We start from the raw sequence: 21,080 nt of genomic DNA on the forward strand, positions 1-21,080 counted from the left end.
ACATAAGACTTGGGACGAAGTGCTCCCGTATGTCACGTTTGCGTACAACACGGCTATCCAGGAGACGACGCAGCTGACGCCGTTCGAGCTTGTCTACGGTAGAAGGCCGACTACGATGCTCGACGCCATGCTTCCGCACGTAGAAGACGACGACCTCAACGCCGACGTCCACGGATATCTTCAACGTGCGGAGGAGGCCCGCCAGCTCGCTCGAGTTCGTATAACGGACCAGCAGCTGGTGGATGCGGGCCGCTACAACCTCCGACGCCGAGACGCCGAGTACCAACCAGGGGATCGTGTGTGGGTTTGGACTCCCATCCGACGACGCGGACTCAGTGAGAAGCTCCTGCGACGGTATTTCGGACCCTACCAGATTCTACGACGTGTCGGCCAACTTACCTACGAGGTGATCCCCGATGGTGATTCCGGAACATCACGACGACGCACGCGGCCCGAAGTCGTCCACGTGGTTCGCTTAAAACCTTTCTACGGACGATAACGAATTTTATTTTTATTTTCGGACTGTCGCTTATGTTAGCATCGGGTCGATGCACTCTTAGAGGGGGGGTAATGCCGCGAACCATACATTGGGTTTGTTTATTTGTGTTTTGCTTTTACCGCCCGGCTGCGCCGGTCTGTGTTATCTCTGCGCCAAGGGAAGCGCGTGTTGCATTCTTTCTTTCTGTGCCGCATGTGTTATCTGTTGTGATAGGGAGAGCATTCCGATCTAACGTGAACAGCCCAGAATAATCTTCTTGGATCTACTATGTTCTCGGTGCGAATCGACGTTTCGAGAACCACGCGCGCCGAAAGATAAAAAGCCTGCAGTGCGGACGCCGGGGCATTCGATTCGACGACACTCGCCTGTGCTAGTCACTTTGTTGACCGCTGCTTCGCCGCCTTTGTATTCTCTTCAGTTGTTAGGGGAGCACAAGTTCGCTCCAATAAACGTGTTTCTCATTCAAGACAACTGCTTCGTCCTTGTCTTCGTGACAATATCAGTCACATGCGGAAACTTTGTGCTATACAGACATAAACCTAGAAAAAGAAGAACAATTTTTACTTGGAATTCGTCACATTTTCTTTTTGCTTGGTTTGTTTAACGGCTTTAAGCAGCTGCTTACATCGCGGGATTTTTTTTTTTTTTTTTTTTTTATAACGCGACGCCGCGACAGCGCAGTTGTTACTGCTGGGCTGCGCGCCGGAAATGCCGCGTTTTCCCCAGTGACTTTTTACTGCCGGGGTCGTTTTCTAGAAAACCTGCCGCGTTGCGTCGGCCGCCCCTTGTTCAAACTTCTACGAAATAGATTGCTCTGCCTCATCTTTTTTTTTACGGCGCGTGCTGTTTCTCGCTCAAATTGCACTAAGCGCTCGTTGGGATCACTTGGCTCGCAGGCTTTCTTGGTTGCATGTTAACCTTTGAAGCTCTTTAAAACTTTTCCACCAATCTCCACCAAGCGCTTCAACAGGAATCTGCATTCCCGTTTCGTATCACCCTCCTCCTCCGAACACCTAAACTGCGTGTCTAGTGAAGCTAGTGCACTGGAAACCCATGGATAGCCCGAGGCACGCGGCGACAATTGATCTCGCTGATTCGATTAATCGACTGATTGATTGACTGACTGACTGATTGATTGAGGAATTTAGCGCGCCGTAGTGCAGGGCTCCAGAATAATTTCGACCATTTAAGGATCATTAACGTGATTTGAAATCTCGACACGCCGGCGTTTCCGCTGTTTATATATATATATATATATATATATATATATATATATATATATATATATATATATATATATATATATATATATATATATATATATAAGAGAAGAAAAACTTCGAACAAGGTAAAAGCACGAGATTGTGGCCTACGTTTCAACAAAGAGAACTTGCTTTGAGGAAAGCAAGTTCTCTTTGCTGAAACGTAGGCCACAATCGTGCTTTTACCTTGTTCGCAGTTTTTCTTCTCTTGTGTTGTCTACCATCTTCAAAGTTCTACTACTCCCTATATATATATATATATATATATATATATATATATATATATATATATATATATATATATATATATATATATATATATATATATATATATATATATATATATATATATATATATATATATATATATATATATATATATATATATATATATAGAGAGAGAGAGAGAGAGAGAGAGAGAGAGAAATGGTGGTGTGGTGGGTAAACAAGAAAAAAACTATTTTTGCAGCCTCTAGCCCGTTCCACATGTGGTAATTTCCCTACGAATTCGCTCGAGCGGCAAAAACACATATTTTCCTTGCTGCGGCAAATTGCCGAATGCCAAGCGGCGTCAAATCGCCAGATGTCTGGAACGGCAGAACTTCCCATGTGAACGCCGCTTGGCATCCGGAAATTCGCCGCAGCAAGGAAAGTACGTGTTTTTTGCCGCACGAGCGAATTCGCAAAAAACTTCGCGCCATGTCTGGAACAGGGCTTCAATCCAGTGCCAAGATTTCGGCAAGAAGTCCAAGAAGAAGAAGGGCAGCCGCGGTCATCGGGATGTTGGAATACTATTTCAATGAAACTGAGGCCCATTCCACACGCTGCGAATTTCGCTTGCGAATTCGCAGATGCGGCGCCGCTCGTGCGGCAGGACCGGTTCTCGTTGCTGCGCCAAATCTCCAAATGTTTGAAACGGTCGACCTCCTCCTGTGAACGCCACTTGGCAATTGGCAATTTGTCGCACCAGTGAAAATAGGAAAATAGATCGTTTTGCCGCTGGAGCGGCGCCGCATCCGCGAATTCGCACCATGTAGAAGAACAGGCTTAAGATGTGATACGCCCAGTGGTTCTCGCGAAAATGAGCAAGAGTTCGTGCAAAAATATTTGCACTGATACTCCGGCTGTTCCAGAAGCGCAACGCCGCTCGATGGAGGTACATTCCAACGGGTGCCTCTGCAAACGCATTTTTCAACAACACTGCTGTCTAAATGCAGCTGCTGCAACAGCAACGATTGCTCATCTTGTCAAATCTGTGTTCGACCTTTGCTAATTTTGCAATGCACCTACGTCATGAGCGCTGTATTTGAGAGGAAACGGAATGCCGACACTTGGCCGGGAAATTTTGTGATCTTTAATGTGTCAGCCATCCAAACAAAATGTATACTTTTTTTCGCAAGTGAAATCTATTCGGCTGAGTATACGACGCGCCACCGTGGCCCCATATTTTACTTTTCTTTCGCCCCGTTATTTGCTCCATTTGACCGGCTCTCGGGAAGAAACTGATGACTGTGACAAGTTCCGCGCCTTCGCATCGGTCCTCTACGTTGTATCCAGTTTAATTATAGACCGCGCTCCGCGCTTCCTCCAATCGTCACTTCGAAGAGGAGTCAAAGCCCGCTGAACAACCGCAGAGACAAATCGCGGTGCGCGGAATTTGCGAGAAGGAAATAGTACACTCTTAAAAAAAAAAGGTCGGGGCATTCACTAATGGAATACTAACAAGTTACTTGTCCCAATATACACTAGGTACTTAGTAACTGGAGGTAGTAAATGTAGCACTTGTCAGAATTACTAACCAAAGCAGGCAGTAAGCACCACTACCCCCACTAGTAAAGTCTCAGCGATAGCACTCTTCTGAGCTACATGCGTTTACTAACTGTCCATGCACAACCTAGTCGTAAGCACAACCTTATTCTAGTGCTACTACTTCCTACACTCAGTTAATTTACTAACCTCGCAGTTGCTAGTGGCAGAGCCTACGTACAAAACCGCGGGGTGGTAAGGTTCGTAAGGAGTTAGTAAATACGGCCGTTACTACCTTTTTACGACCTTTTTTATTAAGTGTGTACACCACAGCGACGCTGGGGAGCGCAGGCAACGGCAAGAGCAGCGACAGCGGATCTCCTGCCCTATGACGGCGGCAATTCGTTTAAAGCCAACAGACCAGCGCGCGCTGCCCTATGACGGCGGCAATTCGTCTAAAGCCAACAGACCAGCGCGCGCTGCCCTATGACGGCGGCAATTCGTCTAAAGCCAACAGACCAGCGCGCGTAACGGCACCCGACGCACCTGTATATCGACAGCGATAAACTACAGCACCGGTTTACCCATAGCGCCTCTATGAGAGCGCCTCCAAAACATGGTTCCCGGAAATATCACAGCAGAGCAATTAGAACTGCATACGCATACTGACGTGTATCGGTATTCTTTTTTTTCTGGATGTCATTGAAATATGGAATAAACTACCAAACAATGTTGTGGAGTGCTCGGGTGTACATCAATTTGGATTAGCTATAGATACGTTTTTTTTTTTTTTTTTAGAAATAGTGCGTCATACCAAATCTGTTCGTGAGTGTGCGCTATTAGAGTATTTTGGTTCATAGTTTTGTTCCCTTGCCGTATTTTGTTGCCTTGTTTTGTTCCCTTGCAGTATTTTGCAGTGTTTGTTCTCTCCCTGTAACGACCCTCCCTAGAGGGTCAACAGTATTATCAAATAAATAAATAAATAGCGAACGCGCGCCGCTTACAGCATCCATCAAAAAGAGCACACACGACAGCCCGGGCTGCTACCGACATTGCGTCATCGCCGCGCATAGATTGTACTCCCCAACCTGCACCTGTCTAAGTCCTGGCAATAGTAACATTCCGCGGAAATTTCAACTTGGAATTTCGCGCCGAAACGAGCGCTGCCGTGATCCCCCTCTGCTCAAGGCCCTTTTTTTTTTTTTTACCTACATTGAGTGCAAATGGATATGACACTGCACTGGCTATGCTTCTTTCCTAGGCACAACGATGGCTAGGAAAGAAAAAAAAAAAGCTTTACTAGTCTAGTACAGCTATTCTATTACCACCGATCAGGAGGGTAAGAGACGGAGAGCACAGATTAGTTTCGAAGAACCCCCGCATGTTTCCAACATAAAAAAAAAAAGCTTCTTTCCTCTCATGATAAGCGCAATGCTAGCGTTTACAACTTCGAAGAAAATAATCATGATACGGCCTCTTGAAGTTTGTCTGAACTGCAAATTCGGTTTTCTTTAGCAGAAATACCTTTGCCCAAACTCGCAGGAATTACGCGGTTGTCTGGTGGCTGTAGCCATTAATTTGTGTACTGTGCAGCGCGTTTTGTTTTGTCACCAAGCAGGCGATAAAGAAAAAAAAAGTCAAAAGCTTTCTTTTTTAACTTGAATAAAGGGTACTTCAGGGCCTCGAGGGGCATCGCTGACTGCCGGAATAAATCTCCTGCAGGCTGGCGTCCGACGTTGTGTGTGTATATAGACGCGTTCGCCTCACGATGTAAGGCAAATGTGTGCTCCGACGGGTGGACTGTGCTTGCTATGTTCGGAGCTATTTATCGCTAGCAACAACTCGATTAAGTGTGTGCAGTTAAAGGGCTTCTCGGCTTTCGCCAGAGCTGTTCGACCCCGCAAATCGCCTGAAGTGAGTGGGATTTTTACGTCGGGCTGGAACTATGGTACTTGAGTATAAGTGTCCCTTTAACACGCGATACGGTGGGCCTTCCTATTCAACTACGGGTATCAGCGGACCGGGTGAATTCGAAATTTGGCCCCGCGACGCTCACGACGTCATCAGCCCTTGAAACGCGCGCTCAAAATTTCCCGCCGCACACCACAGCTCGTCGCTCCCTCCCGGCCACGGGCGAGTGTACTTACGAGTACAGCACTCACAAGTACAAGATCATGTACAAATACTTTTGAGCGGGCACGCACTCACGAGAGCGAGTGATTGGACGATCACCTGCCCGTGCTCCCTCGCCACACGCCTTGACCTTGGACAAGAACTCAGCATCCCGTTCACTGTAGAACTTTAGTACAAACGAGTACGAGCGAGTACGCATGCGTGAGTACGCTGACCCGCGCTCCAGGCGGGCTCTTCGTACGCACAAATTAAAAAAAAATGCCTCTCATTTCCCAGACAGCACTCACCATCACGCGAGCAGCATCGCCGCTCCCTCCGACGGGCAGCGGCGGATTACCGGAAGCGAACTTCCGCGAAACCTCCGGAAGGGCATTTCCGATCAGCCCCAGGAAGAAAAAAAAAAAAAGCCAGCAGCCCCAGCGAAGACTCCTCTCGTCAACGGCGCACGAACACAGCGACGGCAACACTCACGCACTCTCACACGGATACGGACGGAAGAAGTGCTCCAACTTCCGCCGCCGACCTCCGCAGTTCTTGCTTCCTCTTCTCCGACGGTTTCACGCGGCGCACAACAGTTTCACGGGCACACGTGAACACAGCGGCGCGCCACCAAAGGAATGCGCAAAGTACACAGCGTCGTCCTCCCGACCAAGAAGAGAGCCTCGTTTCTCCGCTAACGTACGAGCCTGTCCTTTCCGTCAGGGCCCCAAAAAAACGTGCGGGAAGAAAGAGGAGGCCTTTGTAAGAAAAACCAGGAGAGGATGCAAAAAAAAAACCGACGACACAAGCAAACAAACGCGGAAGAAAGGGACGGGAGGAGGAGGAGGGGACGTTACGGCAGCATCACCTACGGCTAAGGAGGAGGAAGAGAGGCCGTGGTAAAGAAAAGTACGGCGAGGGCGGCAGGCCGAAGAACGCAAAGCGGCGGCGCGTAAAAGGGCATTTTGTTTTCTGCGCAGCAAACAGCAATCGATCACGCGCATCTGGTCCGGTTTTCTCTTACAGCCGTTTTATTATCAGAAAATACCCGCGCGCTGCGTTCGCGGAGAGAGCCGAGGAGCGATCGCTTCTGTTGCATCCGGGGGACTGAAAATACGAGGAACAATGGTTTACGGAGGACGACGCAAAGGAGAAACATTGTAGCGGCCAGTGCGAGGAAGGAGATGGAGAGGGCGGAAGGGGGAGAGGGCTGCTGCCGATAGGGAGATGCGGGTTTCGAAACACTTTACGTAACCGCGGCAGCTCGCGCGCGCGCGCACCTGTTTCGCGCGCGGCGCTGCGCTGTGCACGAGGAAGAGGATATACGCACGGCGACCCCGTGAACACGTGTACACGTGTACCTGCGGAATTTACTCACGAGCGTCCGCGCGAAGAGCAGAAAAAAAAGGGCACTTTTTTTTTCGGCCCTCCGTCACACTTTTTGGCCCATAATTAATGGAAGAATTTATTAGGTGCGGAGTACCTTAGGACCGCACAATGTCCGTCCGCGTCCGTGCGCATGGCATTTACAATCGCAAAAAATCACACAGGCACCGGCAGGATTCGAGCCTGCGTCTGGTAGACCAGAGTTAATGTCAGTCGTCTTACCCATAAGGCAACGACCATGAGTTAAAACGGCTGACTCCCTCGCCTGCAACGGTGCGGAGTACCTTAGGACCTCCCAATGTCCATCCGTGCGCACACCATCATCAAGCGAAAATCAAGCGAAATTCGATTTGAGCCGCGAGTTGCAGTTTCATTTAGGGAACAATCATGGTGCAACTCACGGCTCAAATCGAATGGCGGTCGGGGCGCAAATCGCATGTCACTCGGGGCGCAACCTGGATGCCATTTCGAGTCCCCGTATACTCCACACCGTCGCCATCATCCGCGGAGTGGAGATGCTGCCATTTTTTTTTTACCTCTTTATTCAAGCGAAATACGCCTCCTCAAACGCGAAAAGTGGCCGTCGGCGGTGCCAACACAAATGGTACAAAAATGGCCGAGGGTGTAGAAATAAAAAAAAATCACGTACCCCCCTGTCTAACGACGACCATGGTTGAACGCGAAGCTCTCTCGTGATGGATTCCTTGATTGGCCAGTCCCACACTGGGAGTATGCGCTACTCTGGAGGTACGAACCACCTTTCTGGAATACCACAGCAAATTTCGGGTATGCACTCCGTAGGCCTAACGTTTGGGTTTGTGGTGTACCGAGCGAATCGATACCTGCTGCTTGGCGTTCGCTTCGACCATGCTGACACGGAGCAATCGGAGTGACGTCATAACGCGAGAAACACAGGTTCGAATCCGGCTAAGGGAAGCGTTTTTTTTTTTTTTTTTCACTTCACGCACGATCATTTTTCATCACCGTCAGAGAAAGTTGGCTTTCCTGCAGGGCGTACTGGCGTACAACGGCATCAGTGGGGACCCTGAAGCTCAGTGAGGACCCAAACACAGTGCAGCAGGACTAGGATTCCGTTTATAGGCTTCGGTCTTCAAAGGACGTGCGAACAGCAATTCACCCGCCGCGGTGGCTCAGTGGCTAAGGCGTTGTGCTGCTGAGCACGAGGACGCGGGTTCGATTCCCGGCCGCGGCGGCCGCCTTTCCGATGGAGACGAAAAGCAAAAACGACCGCGTGTACGAGATTTCGGCGCACGGTATAAAGATCCCCAGGTGGTCGAAATTAATCCGGAGCCCTAGCTCCACTACGGCGCGCCTCCTCATCGCCTGCGTTGCGTCGGCGCGTTAAACCCTGCAGTCAATCAATCAAGCGAACAGCAATTCAATGCGAAAAAAAAAAAAAAACATTCCCGGGCAAGCAAAGGCTTAAATACGTAACTATAAGCGAAGCAGGCAAGACGAATAGCGGTAGAACGTGAAGGCCAAAAAACGACAAAAACCACGAAGACAATTTCAGCATTCAATTACTTCTCCGAAAGAAAAAAAAAATAATTCGAACGCGCGTCGATTCTAACTTGAATAGGCGAAATGTTTAAGCCCGACTGAAAGTAGGGCGAATTGGTTTCGACACGTGATGAGAATTGGCGCGAAACTGACGAAAGGGGAAGAAAAACAAAAGTCTGTATTCTCGCCTGCATCTCGCACTTTCTTTAATCTCTGTGTTCTCCGCGTCGTCCTGTATTTTTAATTTTGTGCGGTCGTCACTTTCGCGTTTTTTTTTTCCCCTTCCCACGCATCGAAACATAGTTCGTGATTGCTCTCCGCCGACAATACCATTGCGGAGGACAGATATTAAGTTGGACCTGTACAGCGGGTCGAAGATGAAAAAAGAAATGTTAGGCGTTCGTGACGACGACGCACTGAACGAGAAGCAAAACCTATAGCGAAGCCAGGTGGGATGTTTACGTGGCGTTCGTGTAAAGGTTGTTCGTATGCGTGTTGTAGATACGTATACGAGGCAGGACAGCAAATAGCGAAAAGTTAACAGGCCAGAAACGAACCGAACACACGCGCAAATTAGTGCGCCGAAAATATCTCCCGTGGAGAGAGCGCCCGAACAGCCAAATGTTTCGAGCTGTCAAGAGCCTGCACTTAAAAAAATTCCTCCGCGTTCTGGCTCATACACGAGATTACCAGCTCCTGCTACGGCACGGGCGTTCTGATGCTTCGAAAACACGTTTATACATTTTTTTTTTTGATGTTCGAAAATAGGAGAGCGCACGAGTAGGATGAAAGGTGAAGGCAGAATAACGCAGTACAGGAGAGCTTTTCTGTCCTCCTTTGCTCCTCTATTCTCATCTTTCGTATAGTTGGCGCTCTTTTATTTTCGAACCACGCACAAACTCGCCCGGAAACAAGCACTGCTAAAGCAACGTCTACTACAGCGCAGGTATCTCCGGTTTAAACATTTGCCGATAGAAAGATGTTGCACACTTGAGCGGGAGCAAATCACGTGCCTGCCACGCGATAACGAAGAAACGAGAACAAGGACTTGTGGCCGGGTGGCAACGATCGCCGCCTCAGAAGCAGAAGGTCCTGGGTTCGACCCCCGGAACTTCCGATGTGGCCAAGGAAACGATGACGCTCCTAGCACGTGTATCCATCGCAGTGTGCCCGCGACTGGTGTCACGGCAGTGGACACACGCCGGGAAAAAGTAGCCATCTAAATGTACCTTATAATAACCAGAAGCTTCCAACGTAAAAAAAAAAAAAAAGTACGTTTAAACTCATGCACACAGGGACGTAGTGGAGAGATGCAGGGTTAGAGGAAAAAAAAAAAAGGAAACGTTGGGCAGCCGTGCTGTGCTGCCAAACGCTGGCACAGCGCTTTAATTTTTACAACTGCGCCATGCTGTGCTTTGCGTTAAGGAGGAAAACAATGCGACGCAAAATAATAAGGACCAGGTTAGTACCCAGCAGCACAGTGGGAACAAGGAGAGTGCCAAGGCTGAGGAAAGAGGAGAAAAAAATAAAAATAAATAAGAATAAATCCTGCTCTCTTTCGCTTGCACAAGCACCGGCAAAGAATCCGCCTCTTTCACAACGCCACTGCGCATGCGCATGGCCCTGGCGGAGGAGGCCGGAAACAGTCTGGCAGGGGTCGGCCGGTCTGCTCCGCGGTGATTCCACTGCTGTCTGCGGCTGTAACTGAGCCCGTGTATAGTGAAAGCATGCGGAAGGGTTCGGCCCCCATCGAAAAAACAAAATGCAGTACGTTTTACAAATGCAACTGTCGGCAAAACCATAATATGAAGGGTGAAATACACGCATATATACATGAACTCTGGCCCACGTAATATAGCACAATTTCATCACGTCCCACTCAAATTTAAAAAAAAATCACGCTCTTCCCTTGACAAGGCGACAGATGCAGTACTAACACACTCGTGGACCGCTTTCGCTATCATGTTAGCTTCCATATATCTCTCGCGTTAGCCGATTCTTGTGCTTGGCAACAACTGCGCACTTGTCGAACAGGGGCTTGCAACCATGCTGCTTGCAATGCTGCTTGCAGTGTGACGCAATGTGTCGCCTTATCAAGGAAAGGGCGTGATTTTTTTTATTTGAGTGTGACGTGATGGAATTGTTATATGACGCGGGCCAGTGTTCATGTATATATATATATATATATATATTCCTCTGCTAATGGAACTGTTGGAAGTAGCGTCTTGTGTGTGTAGACTCGCTCGTCCCGTTGTTATAGCGCTTCAATTCTTTGCCATGTTCTACCAACAGGCCCAAACCAGCACCCTCGTGAAGCACCGGCAGCGGAGAAAACTTCACGGCCATCTTAAACCTTTCCTCACCGTACACGGTCGCCGATAAATTAACGGCTAGTATGTGCGCAGGCGCTTTCCTTCACCATTGCCCACTCGTTTTCTTATGGGTAGCCGCAGATAAGGGACACCACGGACCCCATTAACGCGATAGTTCAAAAAAAAAAAAAAAAGCCATCGCGAGCGACGTCAGCAGCACCGCAACGACTTCTAAATGCACACGGCTGCGAAGTGTTTCGTGGAGGGTACGTCGCAATACTCAACCACAAGAAATATTCCTCGCTGCTGGGCCGGTATTTTGGAGTTTTGCCCGTTCCGTGTCCGTTTCAACAATGTCCGTTTTCTGCGAGCCATGATTGGAAAAAAATTAGCAGTGGCTTAGCTCGGCTATGCCAGGATATACGTAGCGTGAGCTAAGGTTCAGCTGGTTGTTCTTAGGTTTCCTGGTTGTCTAGGATTAGCTGATTATCACGCCTACTGCTGCTAAAACGATTTCCAATTCAATCCAATCCAATCCCATCGCGGCAACTCCAGCGCGCCAGCTGTGCGCCGTGAGACGTCACTGCTCCTCGCGCATGCGCGGCACGGCTCTCTAGGAGCCACGCGAAACTGCTCAACCTCGGCCAGTGTAGCTCACGCTACAAAAAAAAAAAAAAATTCAAGCCGTTCCACTCAATGGGAAAGCTGCCGGAAGTGCAGAGCCGTGATTCGCCATTATGGGCTGTGGCGCCGTTATCCGCTCACTCTTACCACCCATCACGCTCTTCGCCGTCTCATTCCTCTTCTCATGAATTCAACAGAGGTTTGTCCAATGCATTTCAAATTTCCCGCCTTCACAGCGCTCGCTCGCCGCCTGCCTGAAACTGCACCAGCGGCAGTTCTGCTCTTTTAGTACTTTTCCTCCAGCACGTGCCGGCGTTGCACTGCCACTTTTTTTCGCTTACAATCGTAAAAACCAACCCAACGAGCGTTCCCAACTGAATGAACGCGGGTGCTGGCGGTTTTGCCTCAAATGTACAGGTGCCGTCATAAGTAATTGGAGCACGGGAGCAGTGGCCGAACTGCATAGGAGCGCCTTGTAGCTGCACCAGCGGTAAACTAAAGGAGCAGAACACGCATGCGCGCCTGCTCCCGGTGATAGCCCATCTATACTTCTCAGCCCACTTATTTTAACGTGGCTTCGAGCATTATTCGCAGCATACTGGTCTCAGCGATGGCGCTGATAGTAGAGGCGGTATCTGGCAGCGTCGCTCACACGCTTTCAGCGCACGCGAGCTGCTGGAGAAGAGTCGCAATCGCAGGGATCTGAAGTGACAATTTTTCTTTTCTAATATTTTTAGCTGGGTATGCTATCAGCGCCAACGCTGAGACCAGTATGTCGCGAACAACGCTCGAAGCTTCGTTAAAAGAAGTGGGTTGAGATTCATAGAAGGGCCACCTGCGTCGGCAGGCACGCATGCGTGTTCTGCTCCTGTAGTTTACCGCCAGTGCAGCTACACGGCGCTCCTATGCGGCTCGGCCACAGCTCCCATGCTCCAATTACTTTTCACGGCACCTGTACCTCCAGTTTTCTTTGCGCTAAACAACGGGGATATGCCTGTCAAGCGCCACGGTTCACGAGTTTCGAACGCTTATGACTATACAAACCGCTTGGCTTTCAAAGCCTCTGTGGGACTCCGCGACGACAGAACGCCGTGTGGCTCTACCTGGGTCCAGCGAGCGAACTACGACGACAAGGCGAGCCCCTAAAGTGCTCTGCACTTAAAAGGTGACATTTAATGGGCGCTTGTAGCAAAGCTGAGCCACCAATCGGTAGACGGCCCAGTTTCGAAACCCGCTACAACGCGACAAAAGCACTCGCCAAGCCTGCTGGCGCACTGATTCCGCCGCGCCCTCGGAGGCTCGGAGCGAATCCTGTCGTCTGCAAGACGTCGACGAGGCAGTAACAGGGTTCGCTGCACTTTTGCGACAGCCACGCAAACGCGGCTATCGTTGCCTGAGGGTAAACAACGAATGGTACACGCATCCCAGTGCAAACGTATTGGACTGTTACAACGAACGCGCCACGCGGCCAAATGTGTTTTCTATTACCGCCGCTACTGCAGGTGCTTTCCTGGTCGTGGGAAAGGTGCACTGCGGTGCGGAATTAACTGTTCGTACGACAGTGCAGCCGTTCTCAGAAGGGACGCGCTTTCAACCAGATGATGATGAATAAACTTTATTGGAGACCAGGTGCTGATGTTAGGGCACCCGCCCGGTGGGAGGCTTCCTTAGTCCGGGATGCCTTGGGCTATGCTGGCCAAAAAAAAAAAGAATGCCAGGCCGAGCTTGCTGCACGAGCCAGGGCGGCACGCGAAGTTCACAATCAGCCACGCCTTCCGGGCCGGTGCACCTTTTTCCAAGCACTCCCTGCTTCCTCGCGTCTCTTCCCGAACAGCACCGATATGCCGAAGTCTTCGTCAATCAATACATCAATAACGGGCGCGACGCCCCCGCGGCTTCGTCACTTAACTACCAGACTTGACACTGAGACTGCCTCAATGTCACCGCAGCCGATACCCGCCACCCAGTCTGGTTCTGATCGAAATCTTCGCTACCGCACATTCCCACTCATCCCCGCTCTCCAAGGATGATCTGACCTGGCCCCCTGCATTGAATAAGAGTGGGCACAGCGCGAAGCCTTGGGGCACACCCATTTCCACCTCAATCTTCTGACGACTGCAAGTGAAAAAAATTTTCGCAGCCCAGCTGTCGATGAGAAACGCGTGCCTGACCGCAACTGCCGCGGTTCCATGCATGGTGAGGCGACCGCATTACCAGCGCCGTTGCCATGGTAACCCGGGCGTGAAATCACCGGGAGGAAAGCGTCGTCGGCATGCTAAGCGTATGAAGGCCGCAGAATTAACGAGGAGACACTGAAGACGCGGTCGCGCCACGAAGCGAGGAGGATACCGCAGAAATGGCGCGAAATAAGGAGCCCCGAAGAATTCCCGTACAGGAAGCCGGATTATTGCGGGAACAAGAAGCCGAAGGCAGACGTACACGTAGGCAGGCAACGCCGCTTCAGAAACGGTAATGCTGTAAATATAAATGGTGTAAATATCATTGCTAAAAAAAGAAATATCACTGCTTTGTCCAACGATGCCCTAAATTAAAGTGCTGACGCGATGTCAAGACATCACGTACCTACGACGTCACAACCTAGCGTGATAGTTCACGTGCGCCTATCAATTAATTGTCTAACACTTTTTTTTCTCATTTTTTTCTTTTACGGAACGGCACGGAAGCCTTGAACTCCCGCGATAACCGCATTCTTCGCCCTGATGAGGCTCCAAAAATAAACGGGGATATCCGCGAAAGATCACCCCCCCAACTAACGGATCATCGTTGAGGTTAGCGGCCGTCGTAAAATTTTCGACCTCTCTCTAACCTTTTCACAGCTGGCTGCGTGAACTCATACAAGTGCGGGAGAATTTATCTCAGGCGTGCACTGACAATTACATAGATGCCCAACTAGCCTCGATCAAAGTTTATGCGACACCCCCGAGGCAAGCTTGTTAAGCTATAAGCTTTTTTACGACGACCTGTGAACTTTCTAAGCGAAATCGAAAATAAACGTCATTCCCCGGCGTGAACTAGGGAATGGCGTACGAGGGGGATGTTTCACATTAAAGCTTAACAAACGCACCATCTCCGTTCCGCAAATAAATTAAATTCAATTTACAATAAAACGTTAATATGCCCCCGCACGCGGAAGTCATATCGTGACATTCAGACGCGATAGATACGCGCCGCGGTTACTTTGTGTTTAAAACACCGCCGCAATGTATATACAAGCGTTACGAGGCCGAAACAATCAAGGCGCGGTTTCAAGAATACAAGCAAATAAAAAGAGAAAAAAATTACTCGTCGGGGAGTATGCGGGCAGAACGCGAATTGAAAACAGATGGACGCGAAATTTCATCGCTGTAAACAGCTATAGACTACGCGTTTTCTGCGTGTGCCGTACAGAGGATGTCTTAGCGCATGTGTCTGCGGAGAACAAACCTATTATGCATGCGAGTAACAACTTGGAAGTTACAGCGACAAACAAATCAACAAAGGTTTACATCTAGCAGGTTTACCGCCTGCCGCTATCGACATTTCTGACGCTTCACATAACGGACAGAAGTGTGTGTACATCATACACGCGTTTGTTTCTTGACAAAAGGCGTAAACTTTTCCTCCAGGCATCACGTGCCTGCACGTGCTGCACCTTCGTAAAACCCATCGCCGGCCTAGCCTGTATTCGGTTTTTTTTTTTAAGCTAAAGCCTTAAAGGGACCCTGCAACACTTTGGCTAAGGCGTTGCGCTACTGAGCACGAGGTAGCGGGTTCGATCCCCGGCCGCGGCGGCCGCTTTTCTGGCTAGGCCAAAAGCAGGAACGTCCGTGTGTACGAGATTTCGGTGCTCGTTAAAGATCCCCAGGTGGTCAAAATTAATCCGGAGCCCCCCACTACGGCGCGCCTGATCGCCTGCGTTGCGGCGCCGCGTTAAAACCCACAATCAATCAAGATAGACGTTGTCTTCATAACGCTAGGGACCCAAGTTCGATTCCAACCACCGGAAGAATATTTTTTTTTTTTTTGCGGCACTTGACGCGCCTTAACGTTGATGTGCCTGAACGTCAACATCGTTTTGAGAAACCCCCTGTGTAAAGTTGGCTTTCCTGCAGTGCGTTTTACTCGGACGGCCGACGCCATGGTGAGACATTGAGCGCTTCGCTTTAAAAACCGCGATGCGTGGAACACCTTGAAACACGCCCTCGAGTACACGCAGGCACACCTTCCGAGCGCGATAAATTCTCGCGTATCCATGTCAACGCTGTAAGCACGCTCACATATTGGGTCGCCGGGAAAGAATATATGGGTTGCGACGATGACGCAGCGCGCTCATCCGTCATGCCCTTGTTGCCGCATCGGCAACGGGCGCCGACCTCGTCGTTGTCGCATTTTTCGCTCTATTTTATTTTCAGATCCTTTCGGCGAAACCGCGGGCGAGGTGATTTATTGGCTTCAATCCTTCTCCGCATACTTTCTATAAACGACAATTCTTTACGCACCGATACAGTTTTTTTCCACCATGATTTTTTTACTTTTTCGTTCTGCTCCATTGCTCTTTTTCTGTTACGTGACTGACAGCTAAAAATGTACTAGTCACGGCGGCCAAGCGCCTTGCATTGAACCGCAGCAAGATCCTACACACGAGATATTCGAGCGCGGGTTAAGGAAGGTTGACTAGTAAAGAAAGTAATAATGGAATATCCACTGGTTGCGACCTTCAAAAATGCGTAAACATCGCAACCCTCTCCATCGCGAACTCGCTCCGGCTTTGTGAGCCCGCAACACGGCGTTTCTCGCACGCCTCTCGAACACCGCGGCATCTGTTCTTTGCGTTCTAACCGTCCCAGTGGTCACGTTCGCTCGCTTTTGCACAGGCACTTGGCTCCACGCCGCTCCTTTCGTTGTTGACCAGCACGGCTTTATCATCGCCAATCCGATTACATCATCTTCTGCGCCTACTCGACGCTGCACCCGATTTGCAACTCCGTTTTACAACGCGCGCACTCGCCGTGACGCGTCGGGAAGCGACCGCAGCGCCACCGCAGCCACTGTTGCTGCCGGCTCAAAGTTCGGCCTGACGTCATTCCTCTCTACACGCGCTCTTTCCTTCTATGTTCCTCTCCGACTCTGTCCACGGATCGACGGCGCAAACTTTGCCGACGTGGTTTATTTATTCCTCGCGCAATAATAAATTCGTAGCCCGCTGCCACGACGTGTTTCCCTTACTCTGTCCCTTCATTCGTTCTTCGACAGCAGGATGCCTAGTTCTGCATCCAGCGCTGCTTCGCTTGTATAGCGATGACGTCACCACGAGCGAATGTGACGTCATAACTGAGAGTGTACCCATGTCAACGAATACTGTGGCGACAGATATGATTAATGTTAGAGTGAAGTAATTGGGGCCCTTTCTTGCGTCAACAAAGAAGACAACGACCACAATATGTTCTCATTAAAATACGAAGGGCAGGAAAACCTACAAAACCGCTCACCTAACCGGTTCGCTGTAAGGGCAGTTAATTATCTGCAACGAAATTCGGCTTCCGCGATCAAGGGGTCACAGTGCACCCAACACTCCTAAAACTACACAAATCACGACCCATATTGGACTGTATGAAGGTGGGTGACCATGCGAAGCTTTTTTTAACACACGACAAGGGGCGACACAGTTTAGGAATAAACTTGCGTTGTTCAACGCGGTTAAAACCCAGTTTGTCGAGCGACAGCCCGGTTTTCGCGCCGAGAGCGCACAGTGAACACGCACAGGGGTGCACCGCAAGACCAAACACAGACGCTGCTCGGCCGAGTTGGCGCTGTAAGCGGGAATACTCAGTGAACTAGCGTGGAACCTACTCCTACTTGTATCATTTAAAGGAGCACTGACACGAAGATTTTATGTTACACTTTTATTGCTCTTATCGATGCTTAATGGTCTGGCGAACCTGAAACAGCAGTTCAAATACTTCAGCGCGCGATATTTAATTACATTGAACGGCCTGAAAATCGTTTGTTTCAAATTCCCGCGCTTTCATCTCGAAAGGCGCATATGACAGAATCCCAGCCTGACCTCACCGCTTTGTGCGGGCGTCACCGGCGCCCGCTTGAGAGGATGTTGCGCCCGCTCGCCGCTCGTGGGGCCGCGCGCGTGAAGTGACGTCACGAGTTTTTGACGAGCGCTGTCGCGTCACTTCTTTTGGCTTCACGGGGTGATGTCACGCTGATGTCCCTTTGCTGAGTGCCGCTCCGCGAGCTGCCCCGTCGGCGCGATAAATGAGATCCAATTGAACTACGTTCTTCGCGTCGCAGGCCGCTCATATTTCAGCCAGGGTACTCTGTTGAGTGAAGGAAGCGAAATGTGCAATAATATTAACGCCGAAAATTGGTGTCAGTGCTCCTTTAAGACACGCTCCCTGTTTCCCCCATCCCCCTACCGCATTCCACCCGCTGGAACGAGTGATTAGACGCTTTCACTGCACAACCGTAAGAGGCACTGCTTTGACCTTGACTGCGGCTGAAAGTCAAACAGACGCTATGAGGAACGAGCCGTTTTCTGGGCTTGACCTCCAGTAGTAAAACATCGTATAAATACGTTTTTTTTTTTTGCGTTGTTACACTGCGCTATAATACAAGCTTAGCATTTCATATGCCCCAGTGCTGAGCAGATTTTAAAGTGGCGTCGCGGTATTAGCCAAAAATCGCTTTCTCAGGCGCAACAATTTAGTAACTCGGGTGCATTGCGGCATAGACAAATTTGTTGATGTAGACTTTAGTAAACTGTACGAGAATAAAGACCGGTTACACCATCATCTTCCCTTAACTTCGGTGTCTAAATTTGAAACAACAATGGCGGACGATCGTAGATCGTCTGTATAATTGCGCTTTCGCCGCAGCCGCGGGTGATACTGACTTACGCTGAAATCGCGACCGACAGACGTCGTCGTTGAGTGACTTTAGCCGACTTGAGTGACTTTAGGGTAGCGACACACTCGCGGAGTTGCGACACCACGCCGAACCGACCGCACCTGGGAGACGACAATTACGACGGCTATTTATAAAATCACCAGGGCCAATCTGCAAAGCTGACGAAGACGCAAGATCGTTGCTTTACTCCCCGGCCAATCTCGTCCGCCGACGAAAATGACGAACTCGTGACATTCTGACTCCTTACCTATCAAAGCAGACATGTCATAAAGGTGCGTTTATGCTCCGAGGTAATGTAGGCGCGCGCGCGGTACAGTTACGCTACGTCGACGAATGCGGGAACTACAACGCCATATAACCGCCGGCGCGTCCGGCAGAGCTCGACGCACTTCAACGGCAACGGCACCGAAGTAGGACTTGTCTCTATTCCGCGCGCAGCGCTTTGGACACGTCGGCCAGCGTCAGCCCCGTCACCCAGCATGTACAACCACGAACAAAAGTTTACGGACCACGATAGCAGCAATTTTGGGTTATTTCTCTGCCGCGCGGCAGCCCTAGGTACTAGTGCCGTATTTTTCATTAGTTCAGTAACTATATAACATCTCCCACGCACGCGGCAATCTGTCGAGGTGCTCCGTAAACTTTTGATCGTGACTGTACCTCGCCATGCAGACCGCCCCGGCGGCGCGCGAGCGCCCGTTCGCTCGCCCACGGCAGGGCTGGAGCGGATTCCGTGAATTTCCGTGAATTTTACGACAGACATAAGCACTAGCCACAAGACCTTCTGGGCATGCGCCAGCCGGAGGGTGTCCCGGCTACGCATAGCTACGCTGCACCGGCCGCGTTGTAGTGTACAGAGGTAGACATTGCCGCTGGCGCAGCCTCGTGCCATCGCCGACCGCGCACCCGTCCGCTGGCTAAGTCGGAGTGTAAACGCACCTCAACGTTTTTTGACTCCTGGCTATAGGCAGTCTTTGTTCTATTATTGATGCAATTAAACGCTCCCTCCTACCCCTTGTGGCCACTAGTGCTACCGCAGTACACGCGACAGCTGAACCATATGAAGCACGGCATGTGCAGAGACTCCCTTCTGACAATGTATACGTGTATGTATACACGAGAGTCCTATTTTTAGAGTTTTGACGTGCGTTATTCCCAAGGTACGTTGCACACAAAAGCATCGTCGACTGGGTCTCCACGGGACGCCAGGCTCTTCGCTGTTGCTAGGCGCTACACAAAAGTGCTCCGAATGCTGTACTTTATTCGGAAGCGCGCATTCCTCCTTCATTAGCCAGAGATACTTACGGTGGAGACGTTGCTGACAGCCTACGACTTCGCATCAACAGGACGCAGTTTACCTTTTATTGCGCAAACAATGGATGGGGCACGGCGGCTAAACTTTCCCCGTCGGTGTGTCAACAGATCGAGCAAGCGGAGAGAGCGCGTGGAGAGAGCAAGCTTCGAGAGTGGAGAGAGCTGCCTTCGCAACGTTGCCAGGGATACAAGTGGAAGCGCGATGCGCCAGCTGCCTTTGCCTTTACAAGCCTTGTAACTTCCGTGATCACTTATAGCGCTGTATAGAATGGGGTGATGATCTCCAGCCAGTGAGGGCGGCAAATAAGGAGAAGGAATCGAAGTGACGGCGACGAAATTCCGATACTGGTGAGCAGCAAACCGAGCGACAGACAGCCAATAAATACATAGCTTTTATAGAGCGAGCAAACGGGACCACTCAGACGGTTAGCGCGCTACGCACGGTTTACACGCGCGGGAAACGCCGCGTTCCGGGCTTCTAGCATCTGGAGACGAACGATGAATCTTTTAATTAATTCCTTAACCGCTTCGGGCAGTCCGCACGACCATACAAGCATCGACCAGACATGTATTTCGTAACTGAATATTAGCAGGCGCCCCGCATGTGCTATTATAGAACCCAGCAGCAACGCCGCCGTCTTACCATAGGGCATTTATTAACAATACTGGCTATACACGACATGCACACCTGTTACGGAGGAACAACGAGTACGACAACACTACTAGTGCTCCCGAAGTAAGTAAAAAGAGGTCCAACCGTCTGGTCGCTGCGCCTTCATTACTGCAGTTTCGGCGGCTGAACATTTCAACATGCATTTCCCTCCTTTAATCCCCTTTCATATTCAGTATGCCTCCGTCACGGTGTGCTACAAGAGACAGCTATGTCGTTCGGGACCAAATAGGGAGGTCTCATTTGCGATGAAAATTTCTACTGAGGAAATCCTGTTGTACGCAGCGCCCCTGGCGGCCGCCGCTTACCAGTTGGTTTCAGAAGTCCTGCTTGTTAAGTTAATCCTTATTTTGTTTCCCTAAAGTGTGTTAGTTCTTCATTTCATGATATAAAGTTCTACAAAACCCGTCAAATAAATGTTTATTTCGATTTAAAACACATATAGGTGGCGCTGGCTGCAACGGCAGTTCTCTGCGCAACGCCTGCGCTCCATACATCTTTTTCATCGCAAAAACGACCCGCACTCTCCACTGGTTTAGTAGCGTAAGCTACACTGGCCGAGGTTGAGCGGTTTCGCGTGTGCCGAGGGCCGTTATGCGCATGCGCGAGAAGCATTGGATTGGTTTGGATGGGATCGACTTGGATTGGATTGGCTTAGAATGCATTTGATTTGGATTGGATTAAATTGGATTGTGTTGTATTGAAATCCAATCCAC

At 50.0% G+C, this 21,080-nt stretch overlaps 1 protein-coding gene across 8 annotated transcripts in view; it reads right to left on the reverse strand.

The window, feature by feature from the left end:
• The window catches only part of LOC144158922 (uncharacterized), a 233,401-nt gene that overhangs the window by 167,093 nt on the left and 45,228 nt on the right, over positions 1 to 21,080 (reverse strand). The window contains exon 1 of one of the 8 annotated variants that reach the window (XM_077690116.1): positions 5,928 to 6,341. The exons of the other annotated variants lie outside the window; for them this stretch is intronic. The gene's annotated coding sequence lies outside the window, so the exon portion shown is untranslated. Of the gene's footprint in view, positions 1 to 5,927; positions 6,342 to 21,080 lie in introns of those variants that run through there. 8 annotated transcript variants of the gene reach the window in all.

The sequence above is a fragment of the Haemaphysalis longicornis genome, unplaced genomic scaffold (genome assembly GCF_048455015.1).
Source record: "Haemaphysalis longicornis isolate Haplotype H1 unplaced genomic scaffold, Haemaphysalis longicornis Haplotype H1 scaffold_10, whole genome shotgun sequence".
NCBI classification, from domain to species: domain Eukaryota; kingdom Metazoa; phylum Arthropoda; class Arachnida; order Ixodida; family Ixodidae; genus Haemaphysalis; species Haemaphysalis longicornis.